Here is a 22,491-nt window from a genome sequence, read left to right as displayed (position 1 = left end):
TCTCAAGTATGGTCAAGGGAATAATATATTATTATCCATTTCACAGAGTGATTGGGTGGGTTAAATGAGATAAAGGCACATAAAGCCCCTAGCACAGTTCCGGGCACAAACCAAGCACTCAACAGCATTCTATATCCTGCGGCCGCTGCCTGCCCCACCAACTTACCTGACATCTGGGTATGCCAGCTGCAGGAATGACTTAGACTCTAATTGGTCCCTCCACAACAGTAATAAAATAAACTTTAAATCTGAATTGGTGCCTAAGGAACTGTAACTAGGAAAGAAAAGACAGAGCCATTTCTCCTCCTCGGTAATAATCAAAGCATTTTTTTGCAGCCCAAGGATATTTTCAGAAAGTCAAAGAGGAAAATCCCGTGGCTTCTCCTCAACCAGGACAGGAGCGAGTGTCCTCTGTGAACACGCAGCAAGGACATCCATCCTGAGGCATTGGCGACTCCACCAGCAATTTCACTTCCAGTTTCATCACCCAGAGTTTCAATCTACACAAAAGATTGTTCTGCAAGGTAAAGAGAAGTCTCCGTTTGAATCCGGATTTTTCTAGGTTTGAGAAAAAGTATGATTTAAAAAAAAAAAAAAAGTTGCTACAAAACCTGTCAGCAAGCAGTCAGGCTGGTCATTGAGATGCAAGTGCTGTTCCCTCTCCCCAGGCTCGTGGAGTAATTATGACCCATGCCCATGCCCTTCTGTCCCCGTGCCCATGCCCTTCTGTCCCTGTGCCCGTGCTCAGGTATTCCTGCAAAACTCTGATCCATGAGACCGGAAAGCAAAAGGCTGCTTCTCCAAGCAAATTGTCCTGATGAAAACCCCAGCAGTGGGATTCTCCAGCCCAAGAAGCCTCCTTAGTGCTGGGGAAAGTAAATGAATATGTGCAGACGAATTTGATTGGGTTCCTTTGAGAACTGTGAAATGAGGAAGAAAATTCTTGGCATTTTTATTTGAAAGATGGATTCCTGTTCTGGGGCATCATATCTGTGGTTGAAAATGAACCTCAGAATCTGTCTTAAGGAAGATGGCTGAGTTCCACTAATATGCTGCCAGTTCAGAGGAAAATCTCTCTCTCTCTCTCTCTCTCTCTCTCTCTCTCTCTCTCTATCTCTATCTCTCTCTCATCAGCCACCCAACTATAACCCTACTTTTTTTTCCAGTATGACCTTCATTTAGAGACCTACTAATTCTATACTTTCTTTGGTTTCACAAAACCCCAAGATGCCCAAGAAATCTGTGTTATGAATGAAACAAACAAAAAAAAAAATTCTGCTACTTTGAGCCATGATGTGTGTGTGTGTGTGTGTGTGTGTGTGTGTGTTTATATGATGAACTGTACTGTGTAAACTTCACAGCTTAAAAGGCAAACCCCAGCCAGTGTCCCCATGCTTTCCCCTAATGTTCTTCACTGTGGCACTTGCCACTGACAGACCATGTTTTCTTCACGTTTGTGCTTCTCTTGGGTTTCACCTGATAGAATACAAGCTCCATGGGGTGCGAGTTTCCTGCTTCATTGCTGCTTTCTCCCTGGGGCCAGAACAGTGCCTGCTCCCTGGGACCCACCTGCAGAAGTGAGGCCCAGTCTGGAGAGAGACCGCACACTTGCTGTTTAAACAAAAAGAACTATAAAACTTTACTGTAACTCGTATGTTGTCTTATGATGAAACAAACACAGCCAATCTGTCAGGTCTAAAAAAAAAGAAAGAAACAAAGAAAGCGCAAAATAGCTCTTAAGTCAAATTGATAACTTTAAAAATTTTTTAAAGAGGATTCCAAGTAACCACATAGGACAAAGGTTGAGATGATTACAACTCAGGTGAAGCTGAGACTCAGACCTCTGCAGAGGGTACACGGCTGGGAGTACGCGGGTGTTTCTGAGCCCAGAGAAGAGCTCTTGAGCTGGGGACCCAGATCCCAAGTCCTCCTGGTGCAATGCCATGGCACCTGCGCTAGAAGCGCTGGAGACTGCAATCCGCATTCTACTGCGGCCGCCAGAGGGAGCTGCTGCACCCGGAGCAGGGGAGCGCCCCAGGAAGCCGCGGGAGGAGCCAGAGTCTCCTCCTTCCCCAGCCTGGAAGGTGGGCGGCAGAATCCCAGCCCCAAATCACAAGGCTGACAGTGGAAGGGACTTGTTTGTGCTTAAAATTAATAACTAAAGACAGTTGTCAGTAAATAGGTGGGGAAGGAACACCGTGCCAGGAAAGAAGAAAACCAGCCAGCGTGACCCACGGGACTTGGGAAGAAATATCTGATGCCTACCATTCCTGAGCTTCTACCGCGTAAGCCCGATCCACATCTACCCTCCTGTCCTCTGAAGCTGTTTGAAGCAGGATTTACCATTTGTGTTTTATAGATGAGAAAACTGGCAGCCAGAGAGGTTTAGGAGATTCCCGAGGTCACAGTTTGTAAATGCCGGAGCAGGGATTTGAACCCAGGTCTTTTGAGTCTTAAAGCCATCTCTTCGCATTAAAAGTCAATGGCTAGTGAGTGTTTAGAACGCTGGCATTTCAAAAATTAGGGTTAAAGCAGAAAAAGAATCTTGCCCTAGTCAACTTAAATTTCATCTGCATCCCAGGGTTGATTCTTTGAACTCGTTTCCTAAAGAATGGAAATGGCAGAACCTGCTCTGGTGGGAATCAGTGGGCGACTTATGTGAAACCGTTTTGATGATATCAGAGACATGCAGACGGGGTTTCCCCTGCTATTACCCACAAGTTCTGTCTGGCTGAGGAAATCTCAGTTTTGCTTCAGGAATTGGGGGCTGATTCGTGGTTGCTCCCCAGTCCCCAAATGAACATTGACACATCTAAGTTAATCACATTAACTCTATTCTCCTTGCCAGTGTTTGGTTTAGGTATGAGCATATATGAACATGTGACATAGCCCCCGTCAAAATTACTAAAGAATCACTAGAGGGATCCTGTACCCATTTTTCTCACTCTTAAAAATAGGTAATGCATGGACTGCTTATTTTCTACCTGTGAATATGGGAAGGTGAAAATGTGATGCCTGGAGCTGATGCTGTGTCATCTTGTAACTCTGAGGAGAAGCTATCATCAAAATCCTAAGATCATCATCCTACCTATTGTTATATGAAATAATAACCCCTTTCTGGTTTAAGCCGATTTTAGGCATTCAGGTATTTATCATTATATTTTGAAAAAAGCATTTAAACTGATGGAAAGGATTCTGTTTGGCATATCTTCACAAGGCCAAGGACAAAAGGAAAGCAGAAGCCAGGTTTTATTTTGTTGTTGTTTTGCTTATCTGCTATATCAGCATGCCTAGCCAACCACCTAGAACAAAGTAGGACCTCAGTAAGCATTTGCTGATTGAATGAATAAACTAATCAATCCTTTAAGACCTAGTTGTTGGGTATCACGTGAGAGCCCAGCTCCAACTGAGGGTCCTGGTGATTTCTAGGTGTGCCCTCTACCACTGAACTACATCCCTAGACCAGTCATGGTGATTTTCTGAAGATACAGAAAACCTAGATTGCTCCCAGAGAAACTTCCAAGCTCAGTGGGAAGCAGAAGCATGCAGGGAATTACTAGAGACCAAGTAAATTATGCAAATATTTCCTGAGTGCCCATGTTGGGCCAAGTCTCATATTGAAGGCAAGAAATAACATATGGTATTGGGCAACCAATCAGATGGTTGCAAAGTGTGCATGAAAGGATCATTGTAGACTGGGATCACCAGGGACCTTCATGGACGAAGTATGTATGTCCGGAATGGGGAGAGCCCATGGGTACAAGAAAGTAAAATGTGCTGTTTTATATTATTTTGGATTTTCAACAAAGTCACCAAAAGTTGAGGGGGAAAAAAAAACAACAGTAATTGACAAGTACTGTCACATCCTAGCAGCAGGTACCAGATCGTCTACACAGGACATGTAGACAGAGTAGCCTCCACTGTGTTCTGATCAACAGTTCCTACTGTCCATAAGGACTGAAGCCGAAGAGTAAAGGGGCTGATTTTTTTAAATTTCATGACAGTATATTGTGTTCTGAGAAGACCAGCATCTGTGTCGAGAGGACACTGCAGGAGACCCCTGGCAAGGCTTCATAAGGAACTCGGAAAAGCTCCCCATGAGACAAGGAGCCAGCCACCCTGCAGAGGTCACGGGAGAACACCATGTTAGGAGCCCTTTCTCCACGCGCCCTCTCCCTGCTGGCCGAATACGGAGGGACCAAGAACAGGAGCTAGTCCCCAGGGAGGAAATAAAAATGAGGTGAAGTCTCCTGTTGACAAGCCTCAGTCTCCTGGGGACAAGCTATCCTGAAGTGCAGAGAGGGAACTTTAAGTAGAAGACAGAGAGTGAGTGACTACGCTGGACTGTACCAGAATTATATTATTACTCCAGACTCTATCAGACTTGTGTGACTTTTTATTGACCGGAGCTTTTTAATCTCAAGTTAAAGGGGATCTTTATTTATTTTCTAATTCTTACTGTAAAAACTATGGGAACTGCCCATGATTTGTTTAGGAAGGGAAATGTGACTCAGAAGGAAGGTCAAAGAAAACAGGATGCCTTCCAATCAGTAGTTAGAGGTGAGCTCACCATACCAGGGCCAAGACCGGGCCTCCACGGGTCCAGCCCCACGAGCCCCAGCCCACCTGGGCGCTGCCCAATGACCCACCATTCCTTCTTCCTTCATCTTCCTCTGTGGTCTGTATCCACCCTCTTCAGGTCTTGGCCCACCATCCACTAGACTTGCTTGAGATTCTCAACACCTTCCTTGGTCAGCCTTCTGGTTTGCAGGCCAGACCCATCACTTTCCATCTGGTCCATATTGGGCTTTGCCCCTCGAGCTCTGGGGTTGGTAACTTGGAATGATGGCGGGCACCTTGAGGCCCTCAGCGGCTGTCCTCCATGTTCCCTCCCTTCGTCCACACCTGTCCTCCCACTGATGCTGCATCTTTCTGTGCTGTCTGGGAACAGAGGTCCTAGCGTGGTTGTGGGCGCTTCTCTTAAGACTCTCCAGCAACCTCCCACCCTCTCCCTGACTACTGCTGTAGAAGTCCAGCCTTTGAACATGGTGGACACTGAATGAGACCTCACAGAAGTGTGGTGAGGACCACTGCACAGCGAAAAGGAATGCTGGCAGGCATTGGACCCCTCGTGCAGCCAAGGACTCTAGAGTCTTCCTTTCGTTTACTCCTCTTTCAGGAGAGGAGTAAAGTTCAAGTTGTGTCCCTGTGAGGTCAAGGTTCAAGGTTCCCAGAGTCTAAGCAACCTGCAAAAGTCCAGGTAACTTGCAGACAGTGAAGCTGAGTCAAAGCCCAGGTCTCTCTGACCTAAGTGCCCTTTTCCCTTTTCAACTGATTGTGCAGAGGAAGTTGCAAGAAGAAGCCAGGTAGGAAGATGGAGAAGTGAACACAGTGTGCAGGCTCCTGCAGACCATCATGGTGGGCACCAGGCAGAGCAGCTGAGATCCAATAAGCAGGCAAATGCATGTTTGGGGACCCTTATTGAAAGTAGGGAGTATGGAGTCGGGGACATAAAAATTAAAAATAAGTCCCCATTTTTCGTGATGGTCTTTGAAGTGGCAGTGTGCCCTGGCTGAGCCCCGTAGAGCCTGGTCGTCTGCCTGAGCTCAGTGTCATGTGGAGTTGGGTTATTGGGCATATTTTGGAATACGGCAGGGGGCAGGGAAGAGAGACAGCGAGACACAGAGATATGCAGAGGAGAGAAAAGAGGGGTACCTGGAGGACAGAGGGGTCTAATCCTCCATGCACTAAGGGACCACATCCAACTTTCCATGACGAGGTGCTTTGACACCTGAGAGCTCCTGCCCAGGGTGACTGAGCTGAGCAGGCCCAGGGCACGAGGTGCTCCTGGGGTCCTCCCCTCCCACCAAGGAAGCCAGCAGCACTGACCACAGTGAGGTGCCCCAGGGAGCCCAACAAGAAATGGAGTTCATGTGAGGACACCCCTCCGAGTAGGAAGGACGTGGCAGACACCGCAGGAGAACTGGCTCAGAGGTACCTGTGAGACCCTGGGGACTCCCAGGGACACTGGGGGAAGAAAAGGACTCGACCTCACAGGGACACAAGGGCCTGAAAGAGCACTTGGGGTGTGTGTGTGTGTGTGTGTGTGTGTGTTGTGTAAGCTGCAAGGACCTACATTCAACTGTGAACCCAACCCTATCTGTACCCATGGGCTCGTGAGACCTGGGGACATTAAGTTCCATTATTCCACCAAAGGTTTTAATAAAGGAAAGAGAGAAATGAGGAATGGATGAGAAGAGGAGAGGAGGGGGAACGAGGGAGGGAGAGGGGCAGGTGGAGGGGAGGGGTGTGAGAGGGACAGGAGAGGGAAGAGAGCCCCTCCTGCTTGTTCCCCTGGTGTGGCACTGAGGTCCCCCCATACAGATGATTCCCTGGGAGATGCAAGGTTTCTTCCCTTCTCTCAACCAGAGCTAAAGGAGCTGTAATGAGGTTATTTATTCCCCCCAAGAAGCGGAGAGTAATAATTCCCCTGGCTGGCTGCTTGTAGAATCCGCTTCCACACAAATATATGAAATGCCCAGGCCCCACGATCTGCCCGGCTAATTGAAATGCCAACTTGAAGTTCACTAGATGACTGCCGCTGGGGTCACAGTCATTACCAGCGATTAAATGTTATGCGCAAAGATCCGTGAGGGGACCAGGTGTCAGCCATGTGCTTTAACCCTACACCCACTGCGGGGAAAGAAAACCCCAGACGAATGCTGGTTGGGAAAGGAAGGGAGCCAGGACAGGGCTGGGCTCTGGGCTGGAGCAGGAGGGTGTAGGCTGCAGGAGGCCCAAAGCCCAACTCTCCGTACCCAGGACCTCTCTTCCCTGGGCTGGTATAGAACACAGGGATCCAAGGTGGGTGTCAGTGTGGCTTCACTCTTTCTTTCTTCTCACCTGTAAAATGAAGATAATAATGCCTAAGTCTTGGAATTTCCATGAGAATTAAGTAAATAAGTCATTTAAATGCCGTGATGAATGTCTGACATATAGCGACTACGAGATGGATTCTGCAACAACAAATCAAAGTCTCAACCAACACACTCAGCCAATCTTTGTGAATTTTCCTATCGAGGAACACTTACAGGGTGCAAAGACAGATATGACCCATAGAGGTAAGCGAAGGGACATTTGTCAAACACACGCCGGGTCCCAGTGGCTGTGCTGTGTCCCATGTAAATCAGAAGCTCAGTTCTCCTTGAGGACCTGAAACTCACCAAACTGTTATTTGGATCAAGGAGCAGCACACAGCAGGGGACAAGAAGCTGTGTTTCAAAGCCTGTCAGTCTGTCTGCAGGGCCACGTCGTCTCCACCATGGGGCTTTCTATGAGGGAAACATGAAGAGGGTTCAAAAACAATCAAAGAGGAAACTGAGCTCACAGTAAACAAGGTCTCCCAGGGCAGTGCTCACTCCCCGAGAGGCAAGAGCCCCACACTTTGAGGAGGAGGGAGTGTCACCTTGGGTTGGGCATGTCTGTACTGGTTTCCTAGGGGAGACATACCAAATGACCACAAGCCGCGCCCTAAAACAACAGGGATGTGCTCTGTTGGAGTTCCAAAGGCCGGGAGCCCTTTGACCACTTTGCAGCCCTGCTGACCACTCCCTCTGGGGACTCCGGTGGCTCCCAGCAGTCCCTGGCTTCCTTGGGAATATCAGTCCAAGCTTCCCCTCCCCGGCCAAGTTGCTACCACATGTCTCTCTTCTCTCCTAACTTTTATGAGAATGCTTGTCATTGGATTTGGGGGTCTACCAAGTATCCAAGACGATCTCATCCCAAGACCTTTCACTTCATAACATCTGCAAAGAACTTTTTTCCACATCAAGTCACATCATACTCACTGGGTCTGGGTATTCAGATGTGGGCTTATTTGGGGGATCCGTGTAACCCACTGCAATGCCCTAAACCTCTGCTAGGTCTGGGACACCCTCTAACCAATCATTCCCTCTCTCTCTCCCATACCAAGCTCTCTCACTGGCCTGCCCATACCCATGAGCAAGATTCTTCCTTAAAAATCAACCTCCTGACCCTGCCAGAGCCGCGCTGCCAGGGACGTGTTCAGGGTAATTCAGAGGGCCATGGGGCTGGCATGGGCCTGCTCGTCCTCAGAGTCTATGCAGCACCAAAAAAATCCGTGAAAGGTGATGAGGTTTCACTCCACTCAGCTCCCAGGGTCAATGTGAATTTGTGGAGGAGCCAAGGACTCAACTCGAAGAAAGCTTCTCACAGTCCGCCACCATTGCAGGCCGTATACAAGTTGGTGTCAGGAAACATACTCCCCAACTAAGCCCAAGATGCAAAGCTTGATTCACTGGGGACTAGATAGCTATGAATAGCTCCAAAATGCACCTCCTGGGTTTGTTCCAAGACTTTGGTTACTGGTTTGGCTGGCCTTGCTGGGCTCCTTTTCACTAGAGGTTCAAAAATAAAGAAGCTTGTGTATCCCCCTGGTTTCACCAGATTAGCTGCCTCTATCTGTGACCCACAACAAGCCATCGCATTTGCCTAGGTCGCTGGGGAGAAGTTATGTGACTGGGGCTTACAAGGGTACATAGTATAGAAGATATGTGGAAGGAGAACAGAAAATGTGGAGAATTCACCTGGAAAGAAGTAGACAACTCCATGTTCAGCCCATGTTAATCAGTTGTAAGTGAACAGTGGAAACTCCAGACAGCAAATCCGTATTGCTACAGAAAAATGGCAGAGAAGTCAGCATTGGATATAGTAAACTGACCTTGGTCTGCAGGAAAATCTATAGTAGGCCTTTTCATTATCTTGGGTGATGCCAAACTACAAGTTGAGTGAGCTGAAATCCTTTCAGCTAGATATACTGTGCAAGCCTTAGAACTCCTGGTTCTCACATCACTATTGATGGACATAATGAAAATCCAAATTAAAAAAAAAAAAAAAAGAATCAACCTCCTATGCGTTTTCCTCATTCTGTAAGAGTTGTCTACACCTCCAGCTCCAACTTCTGCCCACTTGGATCTTGACCCCAGGGAACCCGGCTTTCGCTGTCACTGCTGGACGGACAGTTCTCTCAAAGGTCACCAGCAGTACTCAGATGTCTGTCTCCAGGCTTGTTCTGACCAGGCCTCTTGTCTGGCCACGTCCCCCTCCCATGCCCAGCTCCGGCCACACCAGTCTTCTTGCCAACCTGAAGTCCCCATTTCATCTCCATCATTATTGCTCCCTCACCTACATCACTCCCCAACCTGATATCAGTCAGGGTTCCCCAGAGAAACAGAGCTAGTGGAATATGTGTGTAAATAAAAAGAGATTTGTACTTCAGGGAATTGTTTCTTACGACTATGGAGGTTGGAAGTCCCAAATCCACAGGGTGGATTGACAAGCTAAAGACCCAGGAAGAGCCAGTGCCCAGTTAGAGACCAAGGGCAGGAAGGCTGGGGAAACAGAAAGACCCAGTGTGGCAGCTCAAGTCAAAGCCTGGGATTCTGTGTGGCTGGGGAGGCCAGCCTGGCTCTGCTCAGACCTTCAGAGGCTGCGTGTGGTCTTCACACCACGGAGGGCAACCTGCCTTCCTCCACGTCCATCTATGAAAACCTCAATCCCATCCAAAACACCTTCACAGAAACACATCTAGAACAAGAACGGACCGTGTATTTGGGCTCAGTCAAGTTGACACATCAAGTTAACCACCAAACACTCCAACTCTTATTATTTAAATAGCTGATGCGTAACTTTTGGTCTCCGGTCAAACATCACCATTTCAAAGGCCCTCTCACATCTCCCAAGCTAGAGTAGCCTCCCTGGTAGGGTTTCTTTTGGTGTTTTTGGTAGCAAGTTTTGCTGTCTAAAACTAGCCTGTTATTTATTTATCTGTTGACGCACTTGTTCTCTGTCGTCTCCACCACCGTCACCACTAGCTGCATGATGTTAGGGATGTGTCTTGGTCGCCCTTAGACCCCAGTACATCTGCATGACACCTGGTAGGCGCTGTGTTAGTTGGTGTTGGTTCGGATCTTCCAGGAAGCCATTGCCAAGATGGAGTTAGATACGCAGTGGAGATACGCCTGTCCAATACAAAATGGGCAGTGCGGGGAGCGCCTGTCACGCAGCTCTGAGCTGCGCAAACAGGAGGCCCGCGAGGAAGGAGGGAGGGCAGGGAGAGGCTGAGCCTGCAGCATTGTTCTAAGGATCTTTGGCCAGGCCAATGGGGAGTCCCAAAGGGAAGACCTGCCTCCAAAAGGAGTAGCCCCCCACACACTGTGTTCAATCATTGTCTGGGGACAGTCCAGGCAAAGCGTGCTCCCAGCCACAATGCACAGGCAACTCAGAGGTCACAGGCTGCCTAGCCGTTTACACTGTCACCCCAGGTACTCCGTAACTATTGGGTGATTGGATGCATGTTTTCCGTCTGTAGTCTGCTCTGTCTCTCCTCAGCACAGGACAAGGCTGCTGCCACCATCCTCCTCCACCATCCCGGAAGCCCCCCCTCTGCCCCCGTGGGCTCGCACTGCATCCCCTGGGTTCCCTCCTCTCTCTCCAACCCTTCCATCTCCTCTGTCACCTATTCTTCATCTCAGGCCTCATAGAAAAGTATCCCCAAAACATCTACCCTCTGCCAGGTCTCTCTTCTGCCACAGTGTCCTGTGTGGCTGTGCTGAGCTTGGGAAAGGAGAGAGGCACAAGGGCACTGTCTGGGTGGTGGGCAGTAGCTGCTGTTGGAGGGCGTACCATGTGCCAGGCCTTGGACTGTCACTGTTGGTTATCCCACTTAGCCCCTAAGGAGGTACTAATATTCCATTCTAAAGATGTGGAAACTGAGGCTGGGGGACAACTTAAGCCCCAAATCACATAGTTTATAAATTGCCATGATTCAAACTCAAGTCTATATGACTTCAATGCCTGTGTTCCCATCAGACTAGAGGTCTAGAGGCCACAGAAGCCAGGGGTTGCAACTTCTGATATCTGGGTGCTCCTAGTGTAACTGAGCACACAGTAGGTGCTTGGCGACTGCCTGGTACACACTTGGCTGCAGAGGCACTGTCAGCTGCGAAGGGGTTAACAGCTCTGGTGGAAGGGACCTGGCTTTGGGCAGCCTCTTTTAAATAATGAGCCTCTGGTATTCTCGCTAATGACATTCTCCTCTCACCGCTGTAGGTTTTACTCACAGGAGTAATGAATTAATTAGTGAATATGGGTGAGAAGCTCTTTGAAGTTGCAAAAAGCCCACAGAACAAATGCTAAGAAAAGGAGCCAAATAGACTAAATCGGACACCCTGTGAGTGCTGAAGAGCTCATTGTGGAGAAGGCACCAGCTCCCTGAGGACAAGTGCAAACAGAACAAAGTAAAGGAAGCAGAGGTACCCCGGGGCCGCATGAATGCCCCTGGGCCCAGCCAGCCTCCAGAGGGTCCTGGCTCCTCCTGGGGTTTACCTGGCCTGCCCCCTGCCACCGACTAACAGTGGCTGCCTGCGTGGCTGTGCAGGGGAGAATCTGAGGCCAGCTGGAGGCTCAGTGGGAGAGAGAGCCATGTTATCAGTGTCTGCCGTGGGTGTCAATTCGCTTTCTCTAAGGCTACAAAATCATGGCATAACCAGCCACCCTGAAACCCAGGGCCCTACAGAAACAATCATGTGTTCTTACAAACTTGAAGCCAATCAAGGGTCGGCTGGTTGATATGGGTTTGCCTGGTGTGGCTCATCTCTGCTCCTTGTGCTTCTTGATCCCCCCCCCTGGGGTCAGCTGCCAGGCTGGCTCATGCATATCCCCACGTACCTAGTGAACAGCATCATGGCCAAGGCAAGGGTGCAAGGGGACAATCATCAGGAGCACCCCAGTCTCCCTCTGTGCCTCGTCTGCTAACACACCACCACTGGCCAAAACAAGTCATAAGCATGAGAGGAACCCAGGGACAAGAAGTAAGGAAATGTCCCTGGCCACCACGGGGGACACTGCAAAACTGTATTAAAAGGATAGAGAATGGGAGCAGTAATGCAATCTGACGTAATGCAATCTGCAATCAGGTCAGGCATTTGGCGATCACCACCAACAACCCAGACTCCTTACCCTGCAGTTTCTGCCAGGTCACAGCCTGGAGCCAAGCAGTAGCCACCTGCTTCAAGAAGGACAGGAGCTGTCTGGCTTTCAGTCCCAACCACATCTGCCTCCCTTACGTATGCTACCTGTCTGGCTCCAGAGTGGATTGGAGGCCACCATCATAAAATATGCTTTACCCTTCATATTGGGGTGACACGCAGACTTAATATCACCTAAAACAAGGTGTATGCTGCCAAGAAAAATAAGGATTGCTAGCTCAGTCGCCATGAGATGAAGAGCTAAATCTTCATCAGGTGGCCTGCGTTTGCTCAGACCTGACCTGCTGAAGCACAAACATGGAACCTTCATTCCCTCCCATCACAGCCTTCAATATTGCTGTGCTAAATCTCCTTTCCCAACCTTCAGCGACATCCTGTCACTCTTAGACATTAAAACCCGGTCTGGTTCACTTGGAAACACAGTGTCATGATTTATTTGGTGTCCACATACCCCCCCTCCTCTCAGCTCAACTCATCTTGGCCTGGAGAACTTGATGCAGAGGGCTATGTTCAGTCCATTCTTGGCCCACCTCATCCATAGACTTATAGCTTCTCCAAGGAAAGGATGGAGAGAAGAAGGAATGGCGGGGAGAGTCATTTTACTTAACAGGTGCTTTTTGAACCACCTATGAGCTCCGAGTGGTTGGCATCATGGGGCACAGGTAGAAGGCCCTGAAGGATCTCTGTGCTGCACAGGGTACTCATAGGAGAGATGCAGTCTGCGATCATTTCTTCCAGGTCTTCCATATCACATTCAGATCTCGGCCTGCAACCCAGTGCCACAGCCCTCTTGGACCAGGTGCCAGCAAGATAACTGGGTCAGACTCTTGGATCTGCATTTCTCACCCCCTTCGCCCCCAGTTTGCCTCGGCCATTGATGTAACCGCTAGTTACAGCACCTTGCACCTGCTACACTGGGCATCTCTTGCTCTCTGCCAGGGCCCCTCACCTTATAAGCTTCATGCTGGGGTCTGCTCAGCCTTTCGGATGCAAACCAGAGCACAGGGGGTAATGAAAACAGAAGCACAGGTTTCCACGTACCTAGTGAACAGCTTCAAGGCAGCATCCCCACAAGATTAAGGCGGCAGCAGTAACATGGCTGCCCACAATGTAACCTGCTCAAGAACATACCCATGGGATTGGCTTTCCTTCTTCCATCTCACTGTCCCCTGACCATTCACTGCAAATCTCTGGAAATTGTATAAAAATTCAGTGAGTTAATATGAATAAATACTTAGCATAGTTCTTGACTCATAATGATCAGAAATATTAAATATTATCACAATATTCTGGTGTATAAATGTTTTGCATTCTACTATAGAACTTTGAAAATTGCAAGAAAATATATAATACATGTACTACATAAATGCTACATATATTATATGTGTTTCTTAATGTTTGTGCCATTGTAATAAAATACCTGAGACTGGATAGTTTATAAAGAGTAAAGCGTTATTTCTTACAGTTCTGGAGGCCAAGGTCAAGGGGCCCACATCTTACAAGGACTTTCTTGCTGTGTCTTCCATGGCAGAGGGCAAGAAAACATTCTTGGCAGGTGGGTAGACCCATTCTTTCATCAGGAGTTAGTTCAATCCCTGCATAACTAATCCACTTCTAGAATAATGACTTTGATCCACTGTGAAGGCAGAGTCCTCATGGCTGGTTTATCTTTTAAAGGTCCCACCTCTCAACACTATTGCTTTTCAGCACACGAACTTTTGGGGACACATTGCAAAGGATAGCCTTGGTCCAGATGCCAGCCATTAGCTATACCTAGCTTTTGAGCACTTCTTGGTGCCACAAGTTGAAACGACAATGTTCTAGGTGTATTGGGCTAAATAAAAGTAATTTCAAATAAAAGTTCATTTTAAATAAAAGTAATTTATTAAAAGTAGTTTCACTGTATTAATGTGAACATTTTTGCTATTGTTGATGTTAACACACGTTATGTAATACATGTTGCATACAAAACTAATATAACAGTAAATTACTTAAGTCACATATGTAGCCTACATTATGTTTTCACTGAACAACATTGCTATTTAGGGTTCTTAACACAGGACCCAGAACAGAGTGAATTTTCAATAAAATCCTAAGCTTTTTACCCAAAGTTATCTCATCTAATCCCTTAAGGTAGGAGCTATTATCCATTTTGTAGATAAAGAAAGGTGAATTTAACAGAGAAATGGAGGATGCGGGTAGCTGGGCAGTGGAACAGAGCTGGGAGCCACTGCATTTCCAGAGCTATGGCCTCTCTGCTAAGCCTTGTCTGCTATTTTGAAGATATAAGCCATTTGCTTCTACATGGCCCACAACAAAATCCAGAAACCCAAAAGGCCCACAGCTTGTCTGTGGGGAGCATGGAAATAGAACCTGGTTTGGCCATGGCAGGTTCCTCTGCTGGGCTTGGGGGAGAAAGCACCCACAGGGCTGGGGCCCCTGGAAGTGAGGATGGCACCAGAAAGGGGCGGGGGTGGGTGGGCAGTGAGTCCCAGCAACTGATGCCAAGACAGACAGGCAACCTGGGAGCTGCTCCCACCATGGGAAGCACTTCCTGATGTAATTGTGCTCGTTCACACGCCTCTGTCTTTGCAGACAGCTCCATCTCTGTCAATGTCACGTGTCTCAGAGAACGTGACGTTGATTGTTGTTATGAGCAACAGTATGGCTACACCATCCAGATCCCTCTTCTTGTTAATGACAGGACACCACGACTGTCTCCGGGGGAGAGACAGCTCAACCCCACCCAAACCCAGGCATGAGAGGACCCTTGGCCACAGGTGAGGTCTGATCCTTCCAGCTGCAGTTGCAGGATGAGACCTGAGAGTGAAATAATGAGGAACAGATCCAAAGGCAGGAGGCAAGAGGGACTTCAGTCATGGGGGTCTGGACTGAGTGGGGGGAATGGTCTTAGGAGTCTGGTCAAGGCCACACACTGTTCCTGCCAAGGCCCTGACAGGCCAATCTCAGGTGTATCCTCCACCAACCACAGTCCACGGTGCCAGTCTTCAGACCCCCGTCATGCCCATGCCTGGAAAGGACCCAGGGCCATACCCTCCCTCTGTGAACTTGAGCTTGGAGATAGAACAGTACATACCAGTTCTGAGACTAAGAGAGCTGGACCAACTGCATCCTGAGTTGGCAGAGCTGGGAAGGGGCGGGGGGTGAAGAGTAGTCAGGATTTACAAAGAGACATCCATCCCTCAACCTAAATAAAGCACACATCCAGAGCATCTCAGAGATGCCAGCCTGGGTCTCCCAGAACTCGCAGCAAAGGCAGAGCTCCTTGTAATAACATGAAGGACTCAATAGCACCACCTTCTGGCAAAAAGAAAAACATAAACTGCGGCACTTGAAGCCAACATAGAGCAGTTCAAAAATCATTTCCTGGGTTAAGGTACTGAGAGGAGAGGCAGTTTGCAAAAGACCAAACAGAGGGTTAAAAGCAGAGCAGAAGCTTGAATTTGAGACTCCCAACTTCTCACTGAAGGTGTTCTGCATGAGGCTATGCAAAACAAACATGTCCCTAGTTATTAAAAAAAAAAAAATGTGTATATGGGGATGGGGCTTAAAGACCCACAATCACTGAGCTACTGTGACAAGTGGCAGGCTGACATGGGTTAGCACTGCCCCTACTCTCCAAAGAGCCTCTTTAATTGGGCTCAGGTTTTGAGGACTGTCCCCAGGTGGGCAGCTAATGTTTTCTGACTGCAGTGGGTGGCACTGGCCCCTGGGAACGACAAATTGAAGCTGGGGAGGTTGTGGTGCCGCCACCTCTGCATCTCTAATGACATTCCCAAAGGCAAGCATGGGACTGCTTTATGTTTCCTGGCTTTTTCAAAGACTCCTAGGTACCAGACAGTTGAACTTTTAGAGTGTTTAAGACCAAATGGTGTCTGATCCCTCCTTCTCTGTGCCCGTACAGAACTCCACAAGGACCGTCTGCACAGACTCTGGCCTAGTGATTCATTTAGAAGTGGAACAGTCCCCTCCTGGTCACATAGAAAAGCTATATCGGGCTCTCTAGAAATAAGGGAACCCTGGGCTCAGTTTTCAAGCAAAGAGTTGTCCCTCAGTGAACACGTGGAGACCAGTGAATGATTTGAGAGGGCATCATCCTGCTTTCCACTGTTTCCTGGGACAAACAGCACACTTGACTTCCTGTGCTCATTTATCCCTGTCTTCCAACTTGTTAAAGTCGATCATGCGTGGACCCTTCCCTGTCACTTTCCATTCATCCCACCAGGACTCCACCTCCATCTGCACACACGCCTCCTAACCCCCAATCCTTATCCCCAGCCTCCCTGTGGGACCGCATTGAATGGTGTCATGACTTCCCCTATAGGTTAGGAATGCAGTCGCTCAATTCAACAGAAACCCTATGTCCCTTCTGATTTAAACAAATGGAGCCTCGTCTTGCTCACATCAGGTTGTCTGGAGGTAAGCAGTTGCTGGTGTACATATAACAGCTCAATAATGTGTCAAGGCCAGAATCAAAGCTGTTTCTCAACTTTTTCCCTTGCTTAATGCTTCAAGATTTCATAAAGCTGCTGCATATGAGGGAATAAGAAAAAGGGAAGACACATTACCTGCTGTCTGCTTCCATTACAGCAGGAGAAGCCTGCAGTCTCCAGGAGCATCCAGCAGATTTAGAGCACAGTGGTGGAGCCACCCTCTCTGCCACGTGCACCCTGCACTAAGGTGCTGCTGGTGTTGGGTCAGTCAGTGTCATGGCTCCACTTCCATATGGACACTGGTGGCCTCCAACCCTCAAACACCAACCTCATCCTCTCTGAGGGGTGGATGTAGTGGTGTCACAATGACCATCCTGTATCAGGAATGCATCCACTCCATATATCAGAAAGGCTGATGGAGACCCCTGAACTAAACAAGCAAGGCTTTATCTTGATCCCACGTTGAGTAATCTGCAGGTAAGTGGCTTGCTAACATTAGTTCCATGGCTCAATAATGTCTTGGCTGGTGTCCAAGCTGTTCTCTTGGCTCTTTGAGAAGGTTCAATACTAATTTTGAATTAACTGATAAATAAGGTAAAACTGTTAACTTATGAAGAACCAATGTATTATCTATTTACAGATAGAAATTGACACTGGGGAGTGTATTTATGAAGGAGGGGAAGTGGGATTACAAGCCTGAAGCCCGGGAATGAACAGCCTACCCATTCTGTTTCATGGAACTAAGGCAGGCTCTAGGTCCACCCCATCTCTGCAGGGACAGAAGAGAGTCCCCCAACCAGGGATATACCCAAAGCAGCCCCTCCACATGGAAGGGAATGTGGGTGTGGGAGGAAGCCGCATCCTCCACAGCCCATGCAGAACTGCACCTCTCATCTGTTCTCAAGCTGTTTCCAGCTCTGACCCCTTCACAGTACACATTCCACGTATCTTGCTCCACGCATCCTGCTCCGCACATCCTTTCTGCACTGTACTCCGGTGGTCTTCCAAAAATCCCACAGCTAATCACATCACTCCCTGCTCCTAGTTACCCAGAGGAAAAGGTACTCACAGCTGAGCATGGCACACAGATCTCACCCCAGGCTGGCCCAACCCAGCTCACCTCCACCCACACCCACCCCACCTCCTATATTCCAACCACACCCAACTCCCCACCTTCCCTGGACTAGCCACCCCCTCTCTTGCCTCTTTCTCCTCATCCCTGCTGTGCACTTGGCCAGCACCAAGCATATCCTTTTAACTGTGCTTCTACTTACTATTCACCCTTTTCAACTAAGCAGAGCTTCTCTGTGAAGCCTTCTCCTAACACCTGCCCCAGAGCAAGATCCCCAAGAACTATCTGGAGTGTAACAGGAGCTCCATAAAATCTTCTGGAATGAAGGTATGATTAAGTGAATATGCAAATGAAGAAATGAATGAATATTTTATTTACCCAACAAGAATAAAAATAATAATAAATGCTGTTGAGAACATGGGAGAAAATGTACTCTCATTATTAGTGGGACTGCAAATTAGTACAACCACTTTGGAAAGCAGTAGAGAGTTTCCTCAGAGGACTAGGAAGGGAAGCACCCTATGACCCTGCTAACCCAGTCCTTGGTATTTATCCAAAAGAAGTAAAAACAGCATACTATTGTGACACACCAGTGTTTATAGGGGCAGGATTCAAAATGTAATGGAATTGTGTGAAATTATGTCCTGCGTAGGAAAATGGGTGGAACATAGAGAACATCATGTAAAGTGAAATCAGCCTGACTCAGAAAATAAAATGTCAGATTTTCTCCATCATAGGTGGAAGCTAGAGAGAAATAAGAAATTTTTAAAAGGGTAGAACCCCCTGTAAATAGAAAGGAGATCACTGGAGTAGAGGAAAGGAATCAGGGGCAGCGGGTAGGGTTAGGAAGAAACTATGGAAAGAAATTGACCAAATGATTCTATGTACATGTGTAAATGTATCATAGTTAATATCAACTTCATGTACATTTTAAAAATAATAAATAAATTGAAGAAAGACCAGTAGAACAGTGAAATGAGAACGAGAGGAGGGAGGAGAGAAGGGAATGTGGAAACACGGGGAACTTAAATGGAGCAAATTGTATTACATGTGTATATGAATATATCAGAATGAATCCATTATTATGTACAACTAAATAAACTAATAAAAACATTTTTAAAAGATTCTGTATTTCTTCCAAGCAAGAGCCATGCCTTATACTTTTGAGACATAAATGTAGGTATCCAATAATTATCTAGAATGTAACAAAAGTTAAATAAAAACTTACAGAGGGAAGGCAACCTTGAGGTGAGCGTGAGGTTGGATGGATGGATGGATGTCTACCCAACTAGACTGTAAATCCATACAAGCAGAGTGCCTGCCTTATGCTCTTCCATATCTCATCACAAACAAAACTGATAATGATGATGATACCAACTGACCATGATAATAATGTACACCATGAAGTCAGCATGTCCCTTGTCCCTTTTCTTCTTTCCAGATGTACCATGCATTTGACACAGCTCTCCAGTCCCGCTGAGCTATTGAGAGAAATAAATGACAACATGTCAGAGCAACATTTTGCAAATATAGAATGCTCTCCACCTGGTCTTACCCGCGGGGCAGTCCGTGGCTTAAAAGGAAGGCGCTGCCTCACCACTTTTGCAAAGATTTGTGTTCTAGAATACACCCGAGGCCATACCTTGTCATCTGCTAAAAGGTTTCAGAGCAAGAAACATCCAGCCTAAGCAGAAATATGGGCAACTTCAAAGTCTCTGGCAGAGGTAAAGCTCTGATTGACACTCTCCCCAGACACAGTGTCTGGTTGGATTTCGTCCTCCCTTTTTGCTCAGGACAGGACATACCCTGCAAGACAGTGAGGTCTTCTGTCTCTGGGACCAGGACGCTGATCTCCCTGCAGGGCTTACACCTACCAGAAAGGAGCTCTGTAGTGGACTCTCTGGCAGAGATCAGGGTCCAAGCCCAACACTAGCCAGCTGTCCTGTGTGACTCTAGGAAAATCATTCACCTTTCTGAACTCATTTCCCTCTAGTCACTAAGTCTTCAAAGGGCAAGGAATACATGTTTATTTCAAATTAATGCAATGAAACGCTTCCCCTTATTTACTTTGTTCCCAAAGACACTGACCTTGGTGCTATTTCTAGGACATTCTAGATACAAGCAGGCTTGGGGGCTTTTATGCTACCCTCCCCTCACATTGCAATTTGGCTCTCTCTCAGGGCTTTCAGACTTTGCAGATCACCCGATTTGTAATTACAGCCCCATGCTCACTCCCTGGGGCTGCCTTCCCTGATTTATTCTCTGCACAGCACTTGCCACCTTCCAACATGCAATGTAACCTGCTCATTTAATTATGTGTCTCCACCTCCTACCCCAGAAGGCAGGAAGCTCTGGGATGGCAAGGTTTTGTCTGTTTTGCTCACTGTTCTGAACAGTGCCTGTCACCCAGTAGGGGCTCAAAAATATCTGCTGAATAAGAAAATGAACATAATGCAAGTTTACTGAGCACCTACCATGAGTCGGACTCTAGAATCTAGAAACGGAGAAGTCCACCGTCAAGATGCTAGCTGTCCAGCAGGAAAAAACATTAGAGTAAAAATCCATTAATCAAGTAAATAGGGGCAGAAACGAAAATATGATGGGCTTGAATTATGCATCAAAGGCGCTATAACTCAGTCTCCTGGGAGGAGAGAAGAGTCAGAGGCTTCCCAAGGGACTGATCCTGAACTTACCAGGTAAATAGCTTTTCCTGGGGTCACGGGAACCAGAAAGCCTGCTCCAGTGCAGAAAATTTTTCCCAGAAAGTACCAAAGGCAAGAATGTTATTTGTTGAAAATGTTCTATTATGAGCTGTAATGGTCTGGATGTGAGGCATCCAAAAAAGCTCATGTGTGAGACAACAAAAGACCACCCAGAGGTGAAATCCTTGGGTTGCGAGAGCCTTAGCCCAATTAATCAGTGAGTTAGTTAATCCCCTGATGGGATTAAGTGAGTGGTTAACTGAAGGCAGGTGGGATGTGGCTGGAGGGGGCGGGGCATTGGGACGAGGCCTTTGGGGCACATATTTTGTATCTGGCAAGTGGAATCTCTCTCTCTACTCTCTGATCATCATGTGAGCTGTTTCCCTGTGCCCCACTCTTCCACCATGATGCCCTGCCTCATCTGGAACCCCAGGAATGGAGCCAGCTGTCAATGGACTGAGACCTCTGAAACCATGAGCCCCCAGATAAACTTCTCCTCCTCTAAAATGTGTTTTTTTCAGGTCTTTTAGTCACAGCAGTGGAAAGGCTGACTAAAACATGAGCAGATCTGTGTTTGATAACTGTGCATTGAACGGATGAAGACATAAGTCGCTTAAACAAAAGGAGACCGCTCAGGGCGTCTTCCTCTCCTGCTACTCTGAGTCTACAGTGCTGTGACTAAGCTCTCCTTCCCAACAAGAGTGTCCAACAAACGGTTGGGTAGGGCAAGACTTTCCCTCTGCCCGATGAGGTTTGATGACCGAGTCTGTGAAGCAAACTGACAGCAGGGCGAATCAGAGGAGAAAAGGCATGCGGATGTGTCACACCCAAGGCAGAGTCACAGGGAGCAGCAAATATGCCAAAGGAGAGTGAGGCTCAGCAGGCCACACACCTTCTTCCCGCAGAGGGCGGATGAGATGCAAAGGATGTTTAGGAAAGATGAGCCGGCCTTAGAGGAACACATGGAGGTGTGACAGTGTGACAGTTTGTCTGGGTGTGGCGTTGACCTCCAGTCCCTCCTGACGCAGCTCAGCCTCCTGGTGGATGAAACTCCAGGAGACAGGTGAGGACTGAGTTCCCGTGGACCAGCTGTCTTCAGAAGATGAGCTCCACTCAGAGGCTTCTCCCTGCACCTGCCCCTTTCCAAGAACCTTCAGCCCCAAATCATCAGGATGCCAAAGTGGCATGTCTGGGGGAGGAGGGTGCATATCCTGAATTCCTTCAACCCTCAAGGGAAAGTTGCCCATTATGACATTTTTTGAGGAAGAATTCTCAGCAGACACCTCCATTTAAATGCACAGTTTCAAAGGATGTGCTGGTGTCTGAGTTACCCGATCCTTTTATTAAAAACTTTAATTAACACCTAGAAACAGGATGCTGACAGAGTAAGAGACAGGACAGGGGAGCTCTGATAGAGACAGAGCAGGGGACAGCAGCATGAGGTTGGTGTGCCAGGTCTGGCCCATTCCTGTTTGGTATGGCCCATGAGCTGAGAATAGATTTTACATTTTAAATCTCTAGAGGAAAAAAAATAAATCAAAATAAGAATATCACTTCGTTATATGTGAAAGTCACATAATATTCATAGATTTATGTATCTATTTATTTCCTTTTGGGGGTGGGGGTCAGGGGATACTGGGGATTGAAGCCAGGGTGCTTAACCACTGAGGTCCATCCCCAGCCCTTTTTATTTTTTAGTTTTCATTTTGAGGTAGGGTCTCACATAAGTTGCTGAGGCTAGCTTGTGAACTTGCAATCCTCCGGCCTCAGCCCCCCAAGCCATTTGGATTACAGGCCAGCACCACCCCACCATGCTTTGCTTAAAAGTCTACTTCTGTCCCTAAGGATTTACTGGGACTTGGAAGGCAGGGCACAGAAGTTGCAGCTGACCATCTGGCCTCTTGTGGGAAAGTAAGCAGGGAAAGGGTCACGGCCCAGCCTGTCAGCACATCAGGATCACATGGGTGGGTTTCACGCTTTCCGAGTTCAACTCTCAGAGACTTTGTAAAGTCACCCAAATCAACACCATCCACACCAACCTCCCAGAGACATGGGCACAGGAGAAGGGGTGACAAGGGGACCCTGGGGCAGATCCCAGGGCGATGAAGCACAGCACCACCAAGCAGCTGCTCCCTTCCCTCTTTGACCCTTCATGTCCTTGACAACATGAGCCTGCGCTCTTCCTTCATCTCATC

General features: G+C 47.8%; 1 pseudogene; it reads left to right on the top strand.

The window, feature by feature from the left end:
* Positions 1–1,943: 1,943 nt before the first annotated feature.
* LOC124107047 (MICOS complex subunit MIC26-like) lies at positions 1,944–8,566 on the top strand (annotated as a pseudogene).
* Positions 8,567–22,491: the final 13,925 nt, after the last annotated feature.

This window comes from Marmota monax, unplaced genomic scaffold (assembly GCF_021218885.2).
Source record: "Marmota monax isolate L192 unplaced genomic scaffold, Marmota_monax_Labrador192_F-V1.1 WCK01_AAM20220418_F8-fsc00003, whole genome shotgun sequence".
Lineage (NCBI taxonomy): Eukaryota > Metazoa > Chordata > Mammalia > Rodentia > Sciuridae > Marmota > Marmota monax.
This window is presented reverse-complemented; position numbering and strand designations above follow the sequence as displayed.